General features: G+C 40.2%; 2 long non-coding RNA genes across 2 annotated transcripts; one reads left to right on the top strand and one right to left on the bottom strand.

Moving 5' to 3' along the window:
• Window positions 1–3,217: 3,217 nt before the first annotated feature.
• LOC106674693 (uncharacterized) lies at window positions 3,218–18,059 on the bottom strand. Its single transcript, XR_013096151.1, has 4 exons — window positions 17,929–18,059; window positions 16,172–16,204; window positions 4,399–4,558; window positions 3,218–4,179 (listed from the first exon to the last, which is right to left on the bottom strand). It is a non-coding gene; the product is annotated as an uncharacterized LOC106674693 (long non-coding RNA).
• On the top strand, window positions 5,424–12,846 carry LOC112436117 (uncharacterized). The gene is made up of 2 exons (XR_003024941.2): window positions 5,424–5,847; window positions 5,976–12,846. It is a non-coding gene; the product is annotated as an uncharacterized LOC112436117 (long non-coding RNA).
• Window positions 18,060–24,371: the final 6,312 nt, after the last annotated feature.

Raw genomic sequence — 24,371 nt, forward strand, 5'->3', positions numbered from 1 at the left:
CTGGCGTCTGAGTCGGACTGGAGCTCTCTGCCCTTTACCAATCCAGCCACGGGCCCATCCATCTGGCCCATCAAGACTCACTCTCATTTCATCAGTCCATAAAACCTTAGAAAAACCAGTCTTGAGATATTTCTTGGCCCAGTCTTGACGTTTCAGCTTGTGTGTCTTGTTCAGTGGTGGTCGTCTTTCAGCCTTTCTTACCTTGGCCATGTCTCTGAGTATTGCACACCTTGTGCTTTTGGGCACTCCAGTGATGTTGCAGCTCTGAAATATGGCCAAACTGGTGGCAAGTAGCATCTTGGCAGCTGCACGCTTGACTTTTCTCAGTTCATGGGCAGTTATTTTGCACCTTGGTTTTTCCACACGCTTCTTGCGACCCTGTTGACTATTTTGAATGAAACGCTTGATTGTTCGATGATCACGCTTCAGAAGTTTTGCAATTTTGAGACTGCTGCATCCCTCTGCAAGATATCTCACTATTTTTGACTTTTCTGAGCCTGTCAAGTCCTTCTTTTGACCCATTTTGCCAAAGGAAAGGACGTTGCCTAATAATTATGCACACCTGATATAGGGTGTTGATGTCATTAGACCACACTCCTTCTCATTACAGAGATGCACGTCACCTAATATGCTTAATTGGTAGTTGGCTTTCGAGCCTATACAGCTTGGAGTAAGAACACATGCATGAAGAGGATGATGTGGACAAAATACTCATTTGCCTAATAATTCTGCACTCCCTGTATGAGTGACATCCTGAGCTAAAGTCTGTTGGCCATTGAAGAGAAAAAAGAGAGAAAAAATAACATAGAAATAAACCCAGAAGCAAAACCAATCATCTTTGAGCCCACTGACTCATTTTTGAATTTTCTTCAGATGAACATTTCACAAACATGCTCTAAAGATAATTCATCACTGGGGGCTGATCTATTTAATCTATTTAATCTATTGAAAATAGAGTTTCACTTTATCATTTTTGTCATGTTATTTTCTGACAATAGTCCAGCCTATGTGTTATCTGGCCTGAATTCAAAAGATCCTTGAGTTCCATCTCTGGCAGGACTTTTGATAGGCTGAGTACAGACTGGACCATGCTCTATACCTCTCTTGTTGTGGCTGTTGCTACTAGCTATTGACCTCCAGGGGCAGCTGACAGGTTCCCGGCTGCATCAGTGGCGTGTGGCTTGGGCAGTGGCTGATGCAAAAACTTGGGTGTTAGTGGGAAGTTGCTGACATCTGTAGAGGAAGCAGAGTCTGGGGTCTGAGTCCCCTATTCAGGTGGTTGAGTTGCTTCACCTGTTTTGTTGCGCTGTAGCGCCGCTCTTCACCCTCCCTTTCTGTTCGTGGAGCTATGTATACACAGACTGGTAACCCCTGCTCTGAAGATTTAAGCATAAACATTGCTCAGCAGAAACAAACTCAAGGACTGTTTGTATAGCAGCTGATCTAGCTCGCTAGAGTTTGTCAACCCTGAACATAGCTCTTCAGTATCTGTAAACTAGCATCTCTGTGTCTGTAAGTTCTCAAATTGTACATTCAAAAACTGTTTCCTCAGAGGCCACATCCTCTGGCCCTATGGATATAGGGAGTAAATATAACTGGGACTGTTTATTCAAAGCCTGTTAATTTAAAGGATTGTTTTTTGATTGCTTATTCAAAGCAGAGAGCAAATCCTATTAAGACTTTAGCTGCTTCTCAAAAACTGGCCTTATTGGAGACTGTCATTCCCAGGGCCTCCCAAGAGGCTGAGTTTCAGCCTTCTGCTGACTCTGGACTCCTGGAGACTAAGAAGCCAACACAACCTGCATTACCTGGAAACTCTGCCTTGCCATCTCAGCTGTCTGAGCAATTAGTTTCTGCTGACAGCCCGAGCGCGTTGACCCAGCCGTCTCCGTCCTCTTCTGGAAGCTTCCGTGAACTCATTTAGCCAGCTGAGGATTGCACCTTGCTGTCACGGCCTGGGCAGAGCCAATGCCCTGAACAGCTCCAGCCAGCATTACCACTGCCAGATTTTTCTGTGCCTGCTGGTTTCATTTCATCGCTGGAGAACCATGCCAGCTGTCTGCCATGTGGGACACCTTGCCAGCCAGAGGTGGTGGACGAGGCGCGCGGGGGGTCCTTGAATGCCGGAAGAGGGGGAACAGCCGGGTGAAGGGCTGCTCCTGCCGGAAGTGGTGGAAGAGCCACTCCAACCAGATGGTGGAGGTATGGGTGTAGATCTCCCTTAAATAAAGAACATCAGCTAAAAGTCACATTGTGAATGTTGAAACCTGCAGAAACACAGACAGGTGAGTGTGTCACCTGTGACAGTGATCCAGCTGGATGGAGACTCTCCATGACTGCTGATGTCACACTTGTAGAGGCCTTCATCAGACCTGGAAACATGCTGGATGGTCATGTGACCTGTAGGCTGCTTCCTGATGAGGGAGCCATCTTTATAGAAAGCAGCTGGGAGGTTCCCAGCCAACATTTATATGTGGGGCCCATATGGTTTGGAAATGGGCTGAAAAATGGGCCCCATATAGGATTGTCCGCGGGTTCCGTAATGGCCCCATATTAAATGCCCATATAGGTGTTATGTTAGGAAAATCTGGGAACTAAATGGGCCCCAACTGGGAAAGTACACAAAAACCCACCTGGGCCCCATCTTTCAAGTTTTTGTGGGTACCATGTAGGCACCACATAGGCTAAAAAGTGGGTTTTAAGTGGGATTGTCCGCAGGTTCCACAACGGCCCCATTTTATAAGCCCATCTCGGTGTTATATTGGTAAAATCTGGGAACTAAATGTGCCCCAACTGGGCAAAGTACACAGAAACCCACCTGGGCCCCATCTTTCAAGTTTTTTGTGGGTACCATGTGGGCACCACATAGGCTAAAAAGTGGGTTTTAAGTGGGATTGTCCGCGGGTTCCATAATGGCCCCATTTAATAAGCCCATCTCGGTATTATATTGGTAAAATCTGGGAACTAGATGGACCCCAACTGGGCAAAGTACACAGAAACCCACCCGGGCCCCATCTTTCAAGTTTTTGTGGGTACCATGTGGGCACCACATAGGCTAAAAAGTGGGTTTTAAGTGGGATTGTCCGCGGGTTCCGTAATGGCCCCATTTTATAAGCCCATCTCGGTGTTATATTGGTAAAATCTGGGAACTAAATGGGCCCCAACTGGGCAAAGTACACAGAAACCCACCCGGGCCCCACCTTTCAAGTTGTTTTGTGGGTACCATGTGAGTACCACATAGGCTAAAAAGTGGGTTTTAAGTGGGATTGTCCGCGGGTTCCATAATGGCCCCATTTTGTAAGCCCATCTCGGTGTTATATTGGTATAATCTGGGAACTAAATGGACCCCAACTGGGCAAAGTACAAAGAAACCCACCCAGGCCCCACCTTTCAAGTTGTTTTGTGGGTACCATGTGAGTACCACATAGGCTAAAAAGTGGGTTTTAAGTGGGATTGTCCGCGGGTTCCATAATGGCCCCATTTTATAAGCCCATCTCGGTGTTATATAGGTAAAATCTGGGAACTAAATGGACCCCAACTGGGCAAAGTACACTGAAACCCACCTAGGCCCCATTTTTCAAGTTCTTAGTGGGTACAACATGAGGAAAACATGAGCTAAAAAGTTGGAATGGCATTAGCAGTGGGTTCTGTATTTGCATCTTATTTCTAGTTTGAATTGACTAAGTTCTGGCACTGAGTGGGCCCCATGTAGTAAAACAGTCACAAAATCAATTTTTCAGACGGCTAATACGGGTTCTGTGACACAAAGACACCAAATATATTAAAGCTGACCGCAAACAAAATCTAGTTTGTAAATAAAACCATTTCAAAAATCACGAGGGTACACAAAACAACATTTTTCACATTTATTTTGTCCAACAACTGTGATTTTACGTAACTGTATTCCAAAGTGCGTAAACGTTTAAAAACTAGAAATGTCAAACTACAGCAAAATTTCCTTAGATATTTGGAACTGTAGCAACATGGGGAAAAAGTCAGATGGAAAACTCAAAAGCTTATCTTGAATCAGCAGGGTTTGTTTTTTTACAGAGCCGTAAGTCTATTTTGTACCCTTGCAGCCCTCGGTCCTCCTGTCTTTAGCTCCACTGAACCACTTGGAGAGAGCCTTCTCTGCTTCTTGCAAGTTGACTTTTGATGTTAAATAATTCTTCAGTGCCTCTGCAAATGAAGAAGAAGAAAAACGGGCAAGCCAAAGTAAAGTTAATCTTAGCTTACTTCATTTGGTGATGATTTTCAAAGAACAATGTTTATTTCACTTTATTGCCTCAAAAAATATATACAAATTGCATGATAACCAATCTCAGTTACACTTTCAAACACTTTATTAAAAAAGTTTAGTTTTCTAAAGTTCAAATGTCTCAAGTGAAACTAACTTACCATACACAACATTAAAAAGACGCAAATCTCTGAACTTTTTTTCCCCATGTCGGCCAAGCATGTTGTACTCCACAGCCAGCTCAGGTGATATGAGGAATTTCATCATCCTTCTTGTGGCATCGTCTACACTTGTTTCCCCTGTATCTGCTACCATGGCAACCTGAGGGGAACATACAAAAAGGACAGATTAGATACTGGCATCTGGTTAGGATGCCTCCCTGGTGAGGTGTTTTGGGCACGTCCCACCAGGAAGAGACCCAGAACACCCAGGACATGCTGGAGGGACTATGTTTTTCGGCTGGCCTGGGAATGCCTTGGGATTCCCCCGGAAGAGCTGGGCCAAGTGCCTGGAGAGAGCGAAGTCTGGGCCTCTCTACTTAGTACCGGATTGGGTCGAGGGGCAGCAGCCTAAGCTTAAGATAATGGACCGGAATGGAGGATAAATGGACACTTTACATATTACTTAATGTTTACTGTGTGGTGATAAAAAAAAAATGGTAGTAAACACAAGCTAAACTAAAAAAATTAATTGCGCTTCCTTAACCCTTTATCCCCAATAATGTTACGCAGGATAACTGGTAGGTCTGGTAGGTTTTTTCCTCTACTGTATACTATATGAATGTAATCAAGGATTAATAACAGAAAGAAAAAAGAAATTGAAATTTTGCCATTTTTACTAAAGGCAATCAAAATGTACATGAATAAAATATTTAAATTAGTCAATTCAAATTAATAACTCTAAAACACTGAACAAAATTAAGTATTTGACCCTGTGGTTTATTTTCGGACATCTCTTTTCTTCTAAAAGTCCAGGCGTGTTGGGCCCCTGGCAGAGCTCAGGTTTGACGAGACAGGTTTGGAAAAACCTGTCGCTGGTGACTTTTTGGGGGCTAAAGGGTTAAAATAAATAGGAATTGGCCAAAATTTGTATAAACTATGAAAGAGCAGAACAAAAGTAAAAAAAAAAATCTTTATCTGTTATCGGAATCAAATATTTGATTAGAATAAAAAATTTAACTTTTGAAGAAAATATAATCTGATCAAACATTATTCAGCTTTAAATATTGTTCAGCTTTAAACATTATTCAGCTTTAAATATTGTTCAGCTTTAAAGTTACTGTGCAACTGTGTAATAAAAATGTGCTCACGACTTTGGCCTTGAGAGCGATAAGAAGCGATCGCCTCATCCTGCAGGTGAAAGATATCTGCAAGCGAAGAGACTAGAACACCCAAGGCCGATTTCCTTTTATGGAGTTGTTTTTCTGCTAATGCAGCACTTTCCTCACAACCCCCTCCTGTAAGTTTTAGAGAATATATACCCATCCTCACAGCAAATATTTGGAATCTCTTGATGTGAGCTGTGTTGAGAAGTTGTCTCTGTCTCAATAAAAGTTCACTGATTCCCCATCTGCTGCAGGTGTCCGGTTGTCTTCATTCTCCGCCAGCCTGGTTAAGTCAATTCCTCCTTAACATCTAAAAGAACCTATTTAATGAAGGAAGACGGGTTCACTTTGTGTTTAATATTATTCTATTGCTGTTGTTGTTTTTTTATATCCTTCAATTGGCGTCACGAACAGGATCCGCTCCAGGCCAAACTGGAACGGGGGGGAGGACATCAGCCGTGGTCTGAGTGAACGGAGTTTGGACAAAAAGCTGTGTGCACACAAAAACAAGGTAAGCAGACCTTTTATTTCTGCTATATTGAACATTATAAAAATACTTAGTGTCCAAACTCCTAGTAATTCATAACCAAAATTGTCTGGCTTACTTAAGGCTTGTTGAGAATCAGACAAGTGAATAAGAGATAAGTGAATAAGAAATAAGTGAATAAGTGAATAAAGATAAGAGTGAACTGAGGTCTGACCACGGTTGCAGCCGACGGGTTGCTCTCCGGTGTCGGATAAATACCTCAGTGCAGGTCTGGGACCTTGAAAGGGTTTATTAGTAACGCCTTTCTAAACAAATTAAAAGGTTAAAGGCCTTGAGAATATTTTTTAGTAATATTCTCTAAACTACAGAAGGGTTAGGAAGGCCCAGAGGACTTTATTAGAAAAGATCCTCTAAAACTTAAAAAGGAGAAGTACTGGTTGGAGTCCAAAGGAGGGGTCCCTTTGATCAATAGGAGAAAACGGATCTCTTCTTAAAACCCCGATGATTTTAGTGTTTTAAATGTTTTGATGTTCTGTTTGATATTGGACACACATAAATACACGCTGAATGCTTGCTGTGGAACACTGGGCAGGACAGTTTGGTTCTCCGTTGTTCACAGATTACACAATTAAAGGAACTAGGTTCCTCTTTTGGTTAAAATAATACACCACACATAGAATTTTTTTACACATTTATTACATACATAAGGAGGGTAATGAGTGACTGCAGGTAATGTATGAAGTGTGAATGAGACGTGTGAACAAGGTGACAACCAACTAGCACCCCTATCAGGAAGCTCTAGGCAAGGTTACCCGCCAGACTCCGGTTTGGTAGAAGCCTGGTAACACCTGAAGGGATATTTCAGTGCTGACTCACCTTTAAAGCAGCGCCCCAGCTGTTAGTGCCTAACAGAGGCAGAAACCCAGCTGGCCCAAATTCTCCTTTAAAATCAATAAATAGAACATAAATTACCGGTGTGTGTAAATAAGTTGTATAAATCTGTTAGATCTGAAACTCCTGCTAAAAAACTTCCTCTCTACAACTCTTTTCTCTTCTCTCCCTCTTTCTCTCAGTTGGGATTCTGTGTGTGTATGTGTGCTGGAGAAATAAAAAAAAAGGAAAAGGGTCTCTCTCTCTGTCTCTGTGAGAGGAAAAAGGTGGGGGCCGAGTGAGCCCGCGGGGCCGAGCGGGTCCGCGGGAGCGAGCGTGTATGCTGTATGAGGAAGAAGGGGGTGAGAGGGAGCGAGTGAAAAGAGTAATCGAGTATTTGGTGATTTTTTTATTATTTCAGAGGCACTGGGTAAGAGTTTTGACTTTAGCTGTGAGAGTTGTGAAAAGAGCAGGTTTTTCTTTTGTTGTAGACTGTGAGTAATCGGTGTTTTTCTGCCTATTGTGCTGCGTGGAAGACACAGAAGTGTAGAAATGTTTGTGGTTTATCTTTGTTTGACGTTTTATATAGAGTTGGTTGATTCAGGGTGATTTCTCCCGTTTAAGGGAGGAGTTGCATTGTGGTTATGTTAAAGCTTTGCTGTAGGGGTATGTGTGTGATTTTGTGCTGGCTTCGCATGTTTAAATGGATGCATAGAAGTTTGTCAGTGAGAAATTGTTATGGTGGGGTTTTAAAGTTAGTAAAGAGTCAAACAACGCCCACTGTTTTAAAAAAGGCCCAAAACATCATAAAAGACACCTCACATCCTGGCCACTCCCTGTTCGAACTGTTGCCCTAAGGCAGACGGTACAGGGCAATCAGAGCAAGGACTAATAGACTCAAACACAGCTGTTATCCAACTGCAATAACACATCTGAATACTACAAAAATGTCCACCATGCCACTCTTGTGTTAATCTATGCACGGTCTGAAGCATGACGGTGGGAATACTTAGTATTTTAAGTATTCTATCTATTTTATTGATTGAATTTTATTGTTTTTTTATATTTGATATTACTAGGGATGATGCAATGATCGGGGACCATTCTTAATGTCGTCGGTCTCATGACAATGACAATAAAGTTTTTGATTTTGATTCTGATTCTGAAATACACCCTCCTCAAGAGTTCAATGATTTAGGCAGTTATGTTTATACAAATACTAAATGTATGTTTAGTGTCTTCATACAGGTGTTTTTTCTTAACCTGGAAGCCTGAGTACGGCAGCAGAAGACAGGCCAAGCTTTGGCTAAAATTCACGGCTGGACACCAGAGTTGTCCTCACCCCTCCCGGTAAAACAAAAAAGAGAGAATGTAGTTTGAGGCGGGTTTTTCTCGCTGAACTGCTCTGGGTGCTGTGTCCCTGGATCTCACCAGTGTTAACCTCTGGCGGAAGACATGGAGAAAAGGAAAAGATGTTCCTGGTAAATCACTGAAACAAATAAAACCACACACAACCAGAGAAAGATATGAGAAGGGTGAGGAACAGACACGTGTGCGTGTTAGAGAAATGCCTCGTTTGAGAAAAAGTTAAAGTAACCCATATACAGACGCACCCATACATGCAATGAAGAAACAGCTTACATACATGTGCACGTACATGCAAGGTTAAAGTAGCGATACTTAACATACACCTGTTTTTAAATGATATAGTTTATACATTACTGACAATTAAACGCTTTGGGTTGCAGGACAACAACGTAACGTCAAAAGACAAAGACACTGGTCTGAGGATTAAGTGAGGACACGACAAATTTAGTGGTTAAAAGGGTCGACTTGGGACATGTTTTTGTTGATTGTTTAAGACAAATGACTACTGAATGATAGGAAATTCCTTTTTAGGTTTCTAAACAGGATCTTAAGAATTTTAACACGTACCTGTGTTGTCCTGTCAACTTGAGGGGTTATGAGTTGATTATATGGTGAAAAAAAAAAAAAAAAAAAAAACAAAAACAAAAAAGGGGGGAGACGAGATCTCGTTGTTTCTCCCCTCTCGGGATAACACAGCCAACACAGCACAGCCAACACAACATCATTTTCCTGTTCGCCTGTTTTGTTTTGTTTTTGTTTTTTCTGAGAGCCGAAGCTGACCTGGACTCCTACCCTCCCCTCTACCATCGTTGCCCTCTCCGCGACCATCTTTGACCCTTTGACCCCTGAAGGCCACAGCAGCTGGACTCACAACAACAACTTGAGGATGTCAACAGTGCTGCAAAAGAGTGATCTCATGCAGCAGAGACGGAGAGCACTAAACCTAAAGCCCGTTTCACTACACGGGGGAAATTCCCAGGCTGCGTCAGCTGACAGAGCTGTGACGAGACGCGCATTAAGCCCGGAGGAAAAGGGACGGTGAGCAGAAGGATGCTGACCTCTGAGAAGAGCCGAACAGCAGAGCTGCAGAAGGCCGTGGAGCAAAGTAAGGACAACAGAAACAGACCCAAAGAGGAGGGGAGGACCCTAGGCCATGCGTCAGGCCGCTGGTTTACCTAAACTACAGAACAGGAAGGTGATGAACACAAACATATACCAACACACGAACACACACTTCTGCATGCGCCTACTTAGAATGAAGGGAAACACACACATGAACACTTATGCTCTTGTTGAGGGAGTAAAAACTGATACATACCCATGCACTAAAATCAAAATGTTGATTTAATTTACTAAGAAGTGACACACAATGCTCCAGCTGCTGCAATGAAGAATGCTTTACTGACAAAGGCTCAATGCTGCACACAACAAAGTCAAATACAGAATTTGCTATAATAATAAGCCCAGAGGGCATTTGTGTGGTCTGGGGAGCAGAGTCCGGAGCGGTTTGGTTATGAAAATGATGCCCGTGCGAGATATCTGGGGCTTAAGGCCTCGACTTAATTGTTTACTCTACACTAAAAAGAAAAGAAAACACTCTGAGCAGTGGTGCAGAGTGAAAACGAGGAATTAACAGTGTGAGTTTTATTTCAGAGCGCCACGTCATTGTGATGGAGATTTAATAAAGGAGGAACACACGGACAAAGAAGAAGAGAAGGGGGGGCAGCCCTTGAACGCGATTGCCTGAGGCATTAAAGTTCTGTACTAAATTCTGGTTTCCAGTGTGAGAAAAGTCACGCAGTGCCAGTAGTAGAGCTAGGTTGAGTGATGATTCTAAATTACTGTAAGTAAATCATCGTACACCGTTCAAGTTTCATGATAACGGGGATCTAGACTTTGTTGAACCCTAGGCAATTTGAACAGGTAAAAGTCGAGTGGCCAAGTAGCAGTTGAATAAAAGTCATTGAATAAGTGTTGAAATAAACTGGCAGAATTAAGAGAATTAAAACATTTCAAGAGCTCAACTTACTTAATGGTTCAATTTTGTTTCACGAACGCAAAACATATAGGTTTATGAATATGAAAAGGTTGAGGTGGTGTTGATTTGACTCTGTGTAGGTTTAGGTTGGTACTTTTATTGATGGGAAGAATATTCAGTGACAAGTCCTAAGACCCGGGCGTCTGCATTTTGTTTTTGTTATTTTTCATTTTATTTTGTTTTATGTTTACTGATTTTTGTTTGTGAATCTTTTCTTTAAGCAGATCTGCACATCGGAAATTACAAGCATTACACGTCGGCGAGAAAATTGTTGTAAGTGAGTTTCTCCGCATTGAAATGGGTTCTGGAGGAAACACTTGTGGGGACAATTAGAAACGAGAGTCCCTGTTTAAAAAAGGATTCAGCGAGGTAATCCAAACTCAAGTTCTTGTTTCTTTTTGAGATGACGTCATTTTGCTGAGTGTGGAAACTAGATGCGACGACAGGTTTCACTATCAGCAAAGAACGGATGAATGGATGAAAGACTGGGAATAAAAACAAACGGACTGACTGGTAAAAGATGACAAGACTTGACCATGACTCAAGGTTAACCACCTCCACCTAGATAGGATAAAAGGGTGGATGAATTTATGTGGGTTTCTTTTACAGGAGTAGAAGGATGACAAAATATTCGAGGATGAGTGAACCTGTAAATGCCATTTTTGTGTCTTGTGTTGCTTACAGAGGTAACTGCGCAGCGTTACCATTTACATTTTCTTCCCTACAGGGTTACAGTTTTAATGTTTTTCTATTACAGGATTTCTGGGCGGATGTGTGAAGAAACGGTGTTTATGGGTTAGGAGTTGGGGATGCTATTACACTGTATTCTGGTGAGAGTGTTGGGGGAGACACACCCTGTCTTGAAAACTGTGATTCTTTTACAGGAAATGTTTTATAGCACCTATGGAATGAGGATGCCTGACTACGGTCAATGTGCTGCTAATGTTTGCTTTGCTTTGGTGAGAGGGGTGCAGTAGAAAACAGACAAGTGACATGAAAACAAGTAATAATAACAAATAACAAATTTGGGGACAGTTTGACCTAGAGCCCACTAACTGGCCATTAGGGGCTCTCTCTCTCTCTCTCTCTCTCTCTCTCTCTCTCTCTCTCTCTCTCTCTCTCTCTCTCTCTCTCTCTCTCTCTCTCTCTCTCTCTCTCTCTCTCTCTCTCTCTCTCTCTCTCTCTCTCTCTCTCTCTTGGAATAACATTGCCCAAAGGGTGAATAAAGCAAATTGTGGCAATAATAGTGATTTAATGATTGGAGAAACCTGAACATGATACTTGTCTGTTGAGCTGAATCGTTTATTACTCTTATGATTTTCCGGTGGGACTATGAAGATTTTTTGGTACAGATTGCAGGTTGTTGCTCTTTAACTCCTAGAACACGCCCTTGGCGAGGTGGGGGGAACTGGACCACCTTTCTCTGCCCCATCATCCTCTATTAGACGACATCCAAGCTAAGTAAACATGTCTTGGCCCTTTCCCCCTGAAATGACAGGCAGGCAAAGATGTTGCGTCTTTGTTTGCTTCCTGGCCCTGGGTCTCATTCCCATTGGCATAATCCTGATCTGTGAAGGGCCCCCGACACTTCTGACACCTTCAAGTTCAAAAGCTTCGCCCCCTTCTGACAGTCCCAATCTGACAAATGTAGCCCCTAGGGTCTTGCCCACCACTTCCTCTCCAGTTTTACCATATTCACTTTTGAATGTCCTTAGCAGTTACCGTTCTGGGTTTATTTTACGGTTGATTTATTCTTTCACATTTTCACGTTTATATCTCTCATTATTATAGTATACTCTGTACTCTCCACATTTTTATCATTACTTATGCTTTTTGGTTGCTGAGTTACAGGAACTGTTAATTTTGTGTCACTACCCTGGTTGCACTAACTCGTTGTATCCGTGTGTGCAGGACAGCTGTTACTGCTTTCGTCGGGAACCGAGACTGCTTGCAGCCGACCCCTGGGCAGGGTGGTGCCTGGACTCTTTTCTCCTCATCTGCAATGACAGATAAAGACAAATGATAAGACCCGAGGAGTTTTTCGAGCCAGGCTTCGACACGTCTCTGTGTTCCTTTGAATGTTACTTATTTTTGTGTGTTGACCCATTTAAGATGGGTCAAAAGGGGGATTTGAAGAAAATATAATCTGATCAAACATTATTCAGCTTTAAATATTGTTCAGCTTTAAACATTATTCAGCTTTAAATATTGTTCAGCTTTAAAGTTACTGTGCAACTGTGTAATAAAAATGTGCTCACGACTTTGGCCTTGAGAGCGATAAGAAGCGATCGCCTCATCCTGCAGGTGAAAGATATCTGCAAGCGAAGAGACTAGAACACCCAAGGCCGATTTCCTTTTATGGAGTTGTTTTTCTGCTAATGCAGCACTTTCCTCACAACCCCCTCCTGTAAGTTTTAGAGAATATATACCCATCCTCACAGCAAATATTTGGAATCTCTTGATGTGAGCTGTGTTGAGAAGTTGTCTCTGTCTCAATAAAAGTTCACTGATTCCCCATCTGCTGCAGGTGTCCGGTTGTCTTCATTCTCCGCCAGCCTGGTTAAGTCAATTCCTCCTTAACATCTAAAAGAACCTATTTAATGAAGGAAGACGGGTTCACTTTGTGTTTAATATTATTCTATTGCTGTTGTTGTTTTTTTATATCCTTCACTTTCTGGAAGATTTCTCGTTACATCTGTCATAAAAGTAACAACATCTCAGAAAAGAAACATGATAGCAACAGAAAAATATGATAGCAGTGTGATGTGATGGTCCCTGGCCAGATTTTTACACATATTATAAGCCCTGTGACACAAAAACCACAGAACTCTGACACGCACAGACTGTTTTCCTTCGTGCTAATGAAGAAAAATGCTGGTCTGGTATATAAAAGGGAATTTATTCTTCCAGGACCTGAAGCTCCGTAATGCAGCCCTCCAACAGCCAAACCTATCTGTTCTCTGATTGTCTTGATGCATGCTCAATCATCCAGGTAAGTAAATCTCCAAAAGTTGATTCTGTTCATCTGGACGTAGCGCTTGCAGCATTTTCTCCCACTGAAAATGCTACGTCCAGATGAACAGAATCAACTTCTGGAGATGTTCTCTGATTGGATTGTTTAATTGGTGATTGACATGAAATTGACCAATCAGCTGAAAGGAAGAAAAATAGGGTCAAAATTTGGATGTGTAAGTATAAATCCACACACAGCCAGGAAAGCCGAGCGCAGAGTTGTTTGTAGCACCAATTCAGCCAGAGTGGAGCCAGATGGATTTTCCATCCATCCACACTGTAAAGTCTATAGACAAATTAACAGTGTTGTTGGTATTTTCTAAAACAGTTGTATTCAATAGGAATTGCTGTTTATAGTCCTCCTGTATATCTGCATGTTCCCTCCCAATTAAAACCTGTGATAATGGAGATTCAAATTCATGTCATACCTATACCAACAGTTATCAAGTATCCAGATCGACCTTTACTGATGTGCTCTGTCAGTGCGCCCCAGGGCAGCTGTGGCTACAATGTAGCTTGCCATCGCCAGTGTGTGATTGTGTGTGTGAATGGGTGAATGACTGAATGTAGTGTGAAGCGCTTTGGGGTCCTTAGGGACTAGAAAAGCGCTATAAAAATGCAGGCCATTTACCATTTAAAGGAAAATTGTTATTTCCATGTATTTTCCTGTTCTGCCTTCAACTTTGAGGACTTCCCCCCACATTTCTAGTTGTGACAGTGCACCTACAACAAAAAAAATCTGCTGTGATTTACATTTGTTGAAAGAGCAATTTTGTAAAATAGTCTATTTTTGTATGCACAGTTTACAAATCTGTCCTGTACAGCATGGACTGATTGCATGCTAAAAAGTTGTTGCTTAAAAATAAAACAATACATTTTTAATTAATAACATCAGCAGAAAGCCTTGTTATTAATTAGATGTACAATTTCTATAGAATACGAAACAACTCAGTTCATTTTTGATCATATCAATACCAGCATATTACACAACTAGTGATGGGATTTTCGTCTCTTTTTAGAAAGCCGGCTCTTTCGGCTCCCAACCGGCTCTTCAGGTTGTTTTGTTGCTTTAATTAATTTATTATTAACAACAATATAAAATTATGAACAAAAGGAATTACTAATGTAAAAAAAGAAACGTGGTTTTATTTATATATGTTTATATATAAATATATATGGTGGCCCCTAGAGACAAAGCATGTACAAACTCCAAAACCCATTTCTAGCGTCAACTGAACTTCCAAAACAGAGCTATCTAGATCACTTAATTTACACAATTGAAATCATATGTGTATTTTTTGTGTATTTATACACAAGCACTCATATATATTCATAAAAAATTCCAAAAGCTGTTCATTTACCTGTTACTACCACACACCAAATCCGGTCGTTGGTACTTCCTGGCTTGTGTAGCCACTAGGTAACAAAATCTCAACACTGTGCCTAGCATCCTGGAGCACTTCTGTTGTGTTTTGTACGTGCTTTGGAGTTTGTACGTGCTATGGAGTTTTTACGTGTTTTGGGGTTTGTACGTGCTTTGTCTCTAGCAGCCACCGTAAATATACTTTTATTTATTCTCTCCACATAAAATGTAATAAATAAATCATATAATACAAAAAAAACAACTATTTACATTTCAACTTTTAACTATTTAAATTTTCAGCTTTTTCCTTTTAAACAAATTTAAAGTGAAACAACACAAAACACTGCAAACCACAACACAATTAAATATAAATTATAATATGAAAACAAACAGAAGATGCACATTCTCTGTCATATGGGCCTGCATGAATAAACTTTCTGAATCCTTTATCATCCGCAATTGAAAATAGTTGTGGATGATTACTATACCTTTGTAATGTGACGTTGTTGTCCCTGGCTCTCTTTCTCTCTCTCTCCCTCCTGCTCTGTTACTGTGCTACTGCGTGTGTAACAACCGCCCCTCCCCCCTCTTCCCAGCGCAAAGCACAAGGCTCGCGTGCAGAGTGAAGCGGAAAAAAAGTGCGAGAGAGAGGGTGAGAGAGAGAGAAAAAACACGCTTGTGTCGTTCACTTCAAAGAGCCGTTTCGTTTTGACCAACACATCACTAACAACCATGATGAAAAACGCTCATCTGCTTCCATCACCATCAGCTGATTAACATTGAGCTGCTGCAGTCAACACCATCAAACTAATTTAGTGTTTAATGTTATGTTATTGAATGCTTTTATTTTTAAATCTTTACCAGCGCTTAAAGACTGTAGATGTTCACACCTGGTGTTAGAAAACCGAGCTCACAGCAGTATTTTTTTTTATAACAGGAAATTTTAATTTTTATTGGTTACCGTGTTTATTACCACTTTTATCAGTAATGTACTTCCTATAAAATATGGATTTGATAAGTTACCGGTTTATTGAAATCAGCTAGTGAACACATCGATCACTTTATTGAACTACACACCTTACACTCTTGTGAGCCCTGGTTACTAACAGCAGGTGTGAATGTTTGGAGTCCAAAACGCAGATAAAGATTAGAATAACAAGGCAATGTAAAATCAGTTTAATGCAGTTGACAGTAGCAGCTCAGATGGAAATCAGCCAATTGTGAGGAGAGCAGAGGACCAAAACTGTCAGAGTTGTGGGTCAAGTGAAGAGAACACTGTTGGCATTATTGTTAGCATAAAAGATGAAAATTAAATAAATGTTAAATTTTAAAATAGATCATTGCCTCCTGTGCCTAAATAAATATATATACTTAATACCAATAAAAAAAAAGGATGCCCCAAAGACCATCACTTTTCAAAAATAATAATAATAATAATAATAAGTAATACAAATAATATGAAAGTTACTTACATGTCAAAGATGGTGCTTGTGATCTTGAAGAATCTAAACGTGATAAGGAAATGAAAGAAAGTGCATGAGAAAATACAAACATTTTTGTTTTTTCCCAGGATAATTCAATATAAAAGATTCTCTTACTAATGCACAAAATGAACAGTGTAATTAAAAGTTTGAAAGGCACTGCATGTGTTTATATGATAAACTGACTAATTCAAGCAGCAAACACTAGCAGTGCAAAAATGTATCTAACTAGCTGACAGACTTTAAAGTCACAGGAAGATATATCAAAATGGTGACTTATGCCAGAACAAATGACTTGACAGACATAAATCCTAAATTCCTTTAAGTAAAAAAGGAATTACTTTTTTATAAGTGGTCCCTAGTGGTTTTCAAATTATTACATGGCTTGTTAATTTTTTATTAAATTATTAAGAAGCCAGATGAGTTCAAAACATTTACAAATGACTATAAAGCACTATCCAAACTTCAAATCAAGTGGCAAAATCTCCAAATTAAAAGTACTCGCAAACTATAAAAATTTGATTATACTTAAAAATATGCAAAAACTAATTTAGTGGAATTTTTACCTGCTCAAGAATACATTGAACATGCAATATTTAATTGAAAAGAACAAAATTTGTGTACTTTTAGAAAGGATTATTAAATATTTGGGGATACTAGCCATAAAGAGGGTCTCGTACATTTACGGGCATCTAATTTCCTGGATTTAATGGTTTAAAAGTTTAATAGGTCTTTGAAGTTGATAATAAAATTGAGTCCATTATTAGCAAAAAGAATTTAAAAAAAAAAAGAGCAAAAAAATGCTTAATATATAATAATTGTTTTAAACTTAAGCTTTGTAATTGTAGCAGATTTCATTATGTCTGTAATTTTTTATTTAGCCCCACAGTAGTAAAAGCCATAAATGGGAGTTAGATTTATTACTAGTATTTTACACAGCATTCAGCTATAATAACATGTTCTGCATTTTCCTACTTCACCATCTGATCTGAACAGCTGCACTCTCTTAATTAATTAATGACCTAACATTTCTCAGTAACCAATAACTAGATGGAACAGCACAGTATCTAAGAGAGTGATCAGACAGTGTTTGAGCTAAAGACGCTGTGTGTTTCTTTTGGGGGCTTTTTACACACTGATCCACCACCGTTTTCCCATAGTACAATGCATATCTGGTAACATTACCGTATTCAGATCAGAAAACCGTTTCAGCTGCAGGCATCTACTCCTGTAATTTAAACAATCACCTTGCTACACTGCACATGAATATTACGTAACATGGTATGACTAGCTCATGTTCAGACATTTAAGATACTGTTCAGCCATTTTGTTTACTGGGTAGTGCATAATGGCCGAGTTAGCTGAGCAGGAATCCACTAAAGCCAAAAAAATAATATAAATTTTTTAAATTAATTACAAAAACCTTATAGGAAAACCCAAGAAACAGTTGCAGAAGCACAGAAAAAAACTGCCGTGTACGTTATAGTGTGTAAATTCAAAAACTGTATAGAGAGAATGGTGCAATGAAAACAGAATAAGATAAGATGAACTTTATTGAGTAGAATATAGGCAGTAAGAGTTTTTTAATTAACTTTAAATTATGTTTGCCAAAGACAATGCAGCAAATTAACCCAGTTCTACCTGCTAGCTAAAGATGTTATGCTTCTCCCCCTTATACCGTTTAGGACGACTATAGAAAGTTACTAAAATAACCATTGATGAAAACGTATCAAACTTTAAGTATTTACCTTTGTCATAGTTTTCGATTCTTTGGTATCCTTTTGTCCTCCACGTTCTTAAACACCAGGGAGAGAAAAGGCGCAACAGACGAAAGACCGCGAAGACTAGACGCTAGGCGGTGCAATCTGCTCCTCCCTCTTTTTAAACGAGCCAATAGGAGCTGCTCACATTAAAAACAACTTTATTTAAAAAGTCGTTTTACACCTGATACAAAAATTTTAAAAGTCAAACAATGCACAAGTTTAAAAGAACAATTTTATTTTTAAAAGTTTTTTAAGCATAGGGATGGTTAATATGTTTTAAAAAGTAATATATAATATTTATCAAAAAGTGTCACCCAAATCAACATCATAATAAAAATATAATTAATAAAAATATAATAATGATAAGAAGAAGAATAACAGTTTACCTAAAAGCTCTTCTAACATTAGACTGGTTTTGAAAAGTTTCAATAGTGTCAATACACCATAAGGACAAGGGAGTTTCACAGTTGAAGTGTGACTGCTTGAAAGACCCCATTCCCTCTCCTTTCCACTAGTTCAAAGAAAATATAAATTATTTCTGGTTATATAATTTGAGGGCACAAGTTTGAAGAGTAACATTTTAACAGATCGGTAATATACTTCAGGAGCTTTACTGGATCTGATTAACCAAAACTTCCATCTTCCATTTAACTAACTGTCTTTTCTCTAATACAGTAGAGTGTGTCTGATCTACTAAAAATCCTCAACTGCATGTTTGCTCAAGTAAATAGTCTTAATTGTTTGAACAACCAGTAATCCTTAATTTGCAAATGCCAAATCTGGATTTTGTCTGTGTAATTCACTTTTATCTTAGGTTTTTTATTCGTATTTTTTGCTTTTCTTTTTTTCTACTCTTGTGTCCGTTTTAATCACTTATTATTGCTGCTGTGACAAGTGAATTTACCTAAGAAGAATCATGAAGTCCTTATTTTATCTTATCTGAGCCTCACCATGCAGCCTACCATGCAGAGTTCACATTAAGTACATAAAATGAAATCTAAAATTAAAAAGTAACCAGTTTCAAACCAGTTATTTGGAATAGTGTGCAGAGTGTTTTGAGTAACATTGAATGTTCAAAAACACCAAAGTTCCTATAGTCTCACTTGACAGCTGGGTTGTAGTGTCTGATAACACATAACATCTTGAGGTCTCAATGTGGACTTTGAGTACATTTGCTAGCCAAGGCTAAATACTGAGAGGGTCAAAAATGAAGGGTCAAGAACATCTGACTGTACGTAAGGGTAGCAAAAGTGATAGACTGAGGTTGTGCCAAATATGTTAAAGTTAGGGTGATTTCTTAGAGAATGGTACCACATGGGTGCCGTCTGCAGGTTATAAAAGAGAGTTATGTTCATACTTTCTTTTGAGATTATTTTTACAATTTGACTTTCAGAACTCCCTGGGTTGTGCGCAATCTGTGATGGGCTTGTTTGGAATAAATCCTCCTTTATTCAAATAACACTTTCTCAGGCTCTTCACAGAAGAAGAATCCTCACATAAGCATGTGCTACCATTTTGAACCAATGTACACATTTACCATCACTAACCCAACTAGGACCTACATTGGATGCCCACCCATATGGATTTGATGTTAGAAACGCAAGTGGGTCCCATATATACTAAACAATCTTGAGCCCATGTAAAATATATGCCCATATTAATTTAACATAACCCATTTGGGGCCCACATAGACATGTTTTCAGGGTCTGACTTGCATTTGCCCATGTGTGACACATATAGTTTGACCAGGTGGGCCCCACCTATGTCATCAGTACCAAAAAATATATACCGATTACCTCACTTTGCCCCACCTGGGGCACACAGCAAATGCTTTTCTTTAAATGACTGTGTTTGCCCATGTCTAACCCAGGTGAAAAACCCAAGTGGGTCCTACGTGTGTTTCCCATTTTGAAACAAGTGAAGTGTTTCCCATGTTTGACCCAGCCAGGACCTACTATATGTTTCCACTCGGTTTTGCCCATATGGCTTTAATGTGAGAAACCTAAGTGGGTCCCATATATACTAAACAATCTTGAGCCCACATAAAATATATGCCCATATTAACTTAACATAACCCATATGGGGCCCACATAGACATGTTTTCAGGGTCTGACTTGCATTTGCCCATGTGTGACCCATATAGTTTGGCCAGGTAGGCCCCACCTGTGTCATCAGTACTAAAAAATATATACTGATTACCTAACTTTGCCCTACTTGGGGCACACAGAAAACGCTTTTCTTTAAATGACTGTGTTTGCCCATGTCTAACCCAGGTGAAAAACCCAAGTGGGTCCTACGTGTGTTTCCCATTTTGAAACAAGTGAAGTGTTTCCCATGTTTGACCCAGCCAGGACCTACTATATGTTCCCACTTGGTTTTGCCCATATGGCTTTCATGTGAGAAACCCAAGTGGGTCCCATATATACTAAACAATCTTGAGCCCACATAAAATATATGCCCATATTAACTTAACATAACCCATATGGGGCCTACATAGACATGTTTTCAGGGTCTAACTTGCATTTGCCCATGTGTGACCCATATAGTTTGACCAGGTGGGCCCCACCTATGTCATCAGTGCTAAAAAAATATATTGATTACCTAACTTTGCCCCACCTGGGGCCCACATAGACATGTTTCAGGGTCTGACTTGCATTTGCCCATGTGCGACCCATATAGTTTGACCAGGTGGGCCCCACCTATGTCATCAGTGCTAAAAAAATATATTGATTACCTCACTTTGCCCCACCTGGGGCCCACATAGACATGTTTTCAGGGTCTGACTTGCATTTGCCCATGTGCGACCCATTTAGTTTGACCAGGTGGGGCCCACCTGTGTCATCGATACTAAAACATATATTGATTACCTAACTTTGCCCCACCTGGGGCACACAACAACAGCCTATCCTTAAATGACTGTGTTTGCCCATGTCTATCCCAGGTGGAAAACCCAAGTGGGTCCTACATGTGTTTCCCATTTTGGACCAAGTTAAGTGTTTCCCATGTTTGACCCAGCTAGGACCTACTAAAAGTGCTCACTTGGGATGGCCCATATGGGTTTAATGTGAAGAACCCAAGTAGGCCCCATACAAAAAGCCCAGTTTGAGCCCATGCCCACATGGTACCCATCCAGCCCGAGCAAAAACCAGGTGGGGCCCATATATACATGTTGGCTGGGTTAGGGAGTGGTCTTTGTTTTACAGAGCAGAGTGACGTCATCTCCCTCCATCACAGGGAGGACAGGACTCTGCAGGATCACTGATCCACCTCAACACAGAGACAAACTACAGCATTTCATCCATTTACACACAGCTTCATCAACACTAACTCCACACACTCAGCTTACCAGTGACTGTCAGGTTAACCATGTTACTGATGGGACCTTCTCTGGACTCACACCAGTAAGCTCCACTGTGCCATTCATAGATGTTACAGATGGAACCAGACCACCTTACCCAGTCAGCTCCACACTGAGTCCTCTGTTGTTTGCTTGTGTTTCTCCTCGGCAGAGCTGTCGTCCTCCTCACAGCTCAGACACAAACTCTCCTCCGAAGAACTGAGAGCTGCTGGGACTCACAGTCAGACGAGCTGTGAGGGTTAAAATTAAAATGTTTCATTACTTGCAAAAAGGAATATAAAAATATTAAGCCCCGCCCTCTTCCCGCACGTTTTCCCCCACATATGTAGAATGTGTGCCAAACATAAAAGAAAACAGAAAGTCAAATAATCATCAACTGAACAAATTCAAGTTTAAATGTTATTTGACAGAAAATAGTAGAAAACCAACATATCTGATATTTACACAGTTTCTTCTGTTTAAAAAAAATAATGGATTTGTGCAGCAGCTCCTTTTGTAGTAAAAACTGAGAAGTGGGGAGACTAAGTGATGCAGCTTTGATGAGACATTCTACCATTCTTTCTTTAAATTGATGTTTTAGTTGCCCAACACATTGGGGCCCCTTTTTTGGAGACCGTTCTCTGTCCACTAAAGGTCCATGAGTCACTTTTTGCAAGCTGTTACTGCACCAGCAGCCTAAACCACTGATCCAACGTGGGGTGGATACATGCTTTCATGTCGTTTACACTAAATTCTGCCCCTAACATTTGAATTTCTCAGCACACTTTGAGACTCATAAGACCAGGACGTGATTTTAGAATCTTTTTTATATTTGGTGAGCCTGAGTGAATTTTAGCCTCGGTTTCCTGTTCTTAGCTGACAGCAGTTTCAGCCAGTGTGGTCTTCCGCTGCTGTAGCACATCTGCCTCAAGGTTTTACATCCTGTGTGCTCAGAGATGCTCTTTTACCTACTTGTGGCACAAGAGAGAGCGGTTAATGGATTTACTGGTGCCTTCAGTGGTGCTCACTGTTGATCTTTGCTCTAGTCTTTGTCTGTATGACAAAAAAGAAACTCAGTGTGGGTAATCTGCATTTTTAGTTTGTTGTTCTTCTGTGAAGTGATATGTAAATTGTCATTTTTCATTTATTACTATAGTTTACTGTGCTCTGTGACCACTAGAAGAAAACACATTTTAATGCGCTGTACATCGCAGGGTAGGCGTGACGCCAACAAAAAGATCTCCCTCTCTTTCGAGGGAGACGTTTCTGGTGGGGAAAGGAGGAGGATGTGTTGAACGAAAATAAGGTGTTTGCAGGACAGACCGGCGTGACCGGGACAGCGGAATCTCCGCCGCAGCCGTCCTACTCAGTTTTGTGGAGCAACGCGTCTCGGCTGTCTGCTGCTTCAGGACCCAGCCTTCGCAGCTCGGGTCGGATGCCTCTGGAAGCCGGCGTATCAAGTCAAGGTGAATGTGCAGTGTGAGGTGAAGTACTGATTGTGCTATGGTGGAAATTGATCATCTTTAAATGATCGATCTTCACTTTCGGTGAGGGAGAAGATAACTAGCACAACAGCTAACTTTGGACTGTGGCTAATCAGCTAATTAAGAAGCCATCGGTAGTCTCGGCGCTAAAGACTCTGGACTACCCCTGACAATGCCACCCAAGAAAAACTCGGCCTTGGAGGAGGCGGAGGATATCAAAAGATCACTGGACTTCCTATCACAGGATGTAAATGACATCAAAATTAAACAAGATAAAATACTTAACTTAGTGAAGAAAGTTACAGAGTTGCGTGTACGCCTTGCTGAGCGGGACAAAAAAATAACAGAGCTAGAGAAGAAAGTGGTGGATTTGGAGCAATACTCAAGGATAAATGATGTTATTGTGACTGGGATTAAGATCAAACCCCACTCTTATGCTCATGCTGTGACCTCCGGTAACAATGAAGAACCCGGCTTACGGGAGGAGAACTCGACGGAGCAACAAGTGGTGTCTTTTTTTGCATCCAAAAATATACACTTGGATGTAAATACCATTGATGCCTGTCACCCTCTTCCCACGAAGAACAACATGCCGGCGGTGTTCCTGAGGTTTGTCAGCAGAAAAAACAAAGTTGCACTAATGAAGCAAGGGAAAAAGCTAAAAGGTACTAACGTCTATCTGAATGATCATTTGATTAAAAGAAATGCGGACATTGCTAAAAAAGCCAGAATCATGAGGAAGCAGGACAAGATACAGAATACTTGGGTCATGAACTGTAAGGTATACATCAAACTGAAAGGAACGCCTGAGGAAGCTAAAGTGGTGATTATCAAGATATAGAGGAATTGAATAAATATGAATGAAGACTACTGAGGGTCTGCACAACCTGTGTCAGTTAAAGGAGTGTAAACTCATACAATGACATCTAAATACTCCTTAAATCTGACAAAAGATGAATCTAGAAACACAAGAACGGAGTTTAAACCTTGAGGATTTGGAATTGAAGCATTTCGAATATACTGATCATAACGCTTTAGATCAAGAAGATCAATTAGACCCTGACAACCACTTCCTATTAGCCAACCCAAATGACTGTAAATATTACTCTGAAAAAGAATATAATTCCTCAATTAAAACTGATAAGAAATTCTCAATCATTCACTTTAATAGTAGAAGTTTGTATTCAAATTTCAGTTCAATTGAGGAATATTTACAACAGTTTCACGACCCATTTAGTATTATAGCAGTATCAGAAACATGGATTAAAGAAGAAAAAGGTGTTGATTTTGAATTAAAGGATTATAATCTTAACTATGTTAATAGAACAAACAAAGCAGGAGGAGGTGTTGCTATATATGTACATAGGAAATTTAAATTTCGAATATTGGAAAGTATGACATTGACAAAAAATGACTTACTTGAATGCTTAACCATAGAAATTATCAATGAAAAAGAGAAAAACATTATTGTTAGTTGTCTTTATAGATCACCTGGTTCGAGTCTAGAAGTATTCACTGATTGGATTGAAAAAATATTTTCAGCTGTAAGTAATAAAATATTATTCATCTGTGGAGATTTCAATATCGATTTGATAAATCCAAACAAT

The sequence above is a fragment of the Maylandia zebra genome, unplaced genomic scaffold (genome assembly GCF_041146795.1).
Source record: "Maylandia zebra isolate NMK-2024a unplaced genomic scaffold, Mzebra_GT3a scaffold02, whole genome shotgun sequence".
NCBI classification, from domain to species: domain Eukaryota; kingdom Metazoa; phylum Chordata; class Actinopteri; order Cichliformes; family Cichlidae; genus Maylandia; species Maylandia zebra.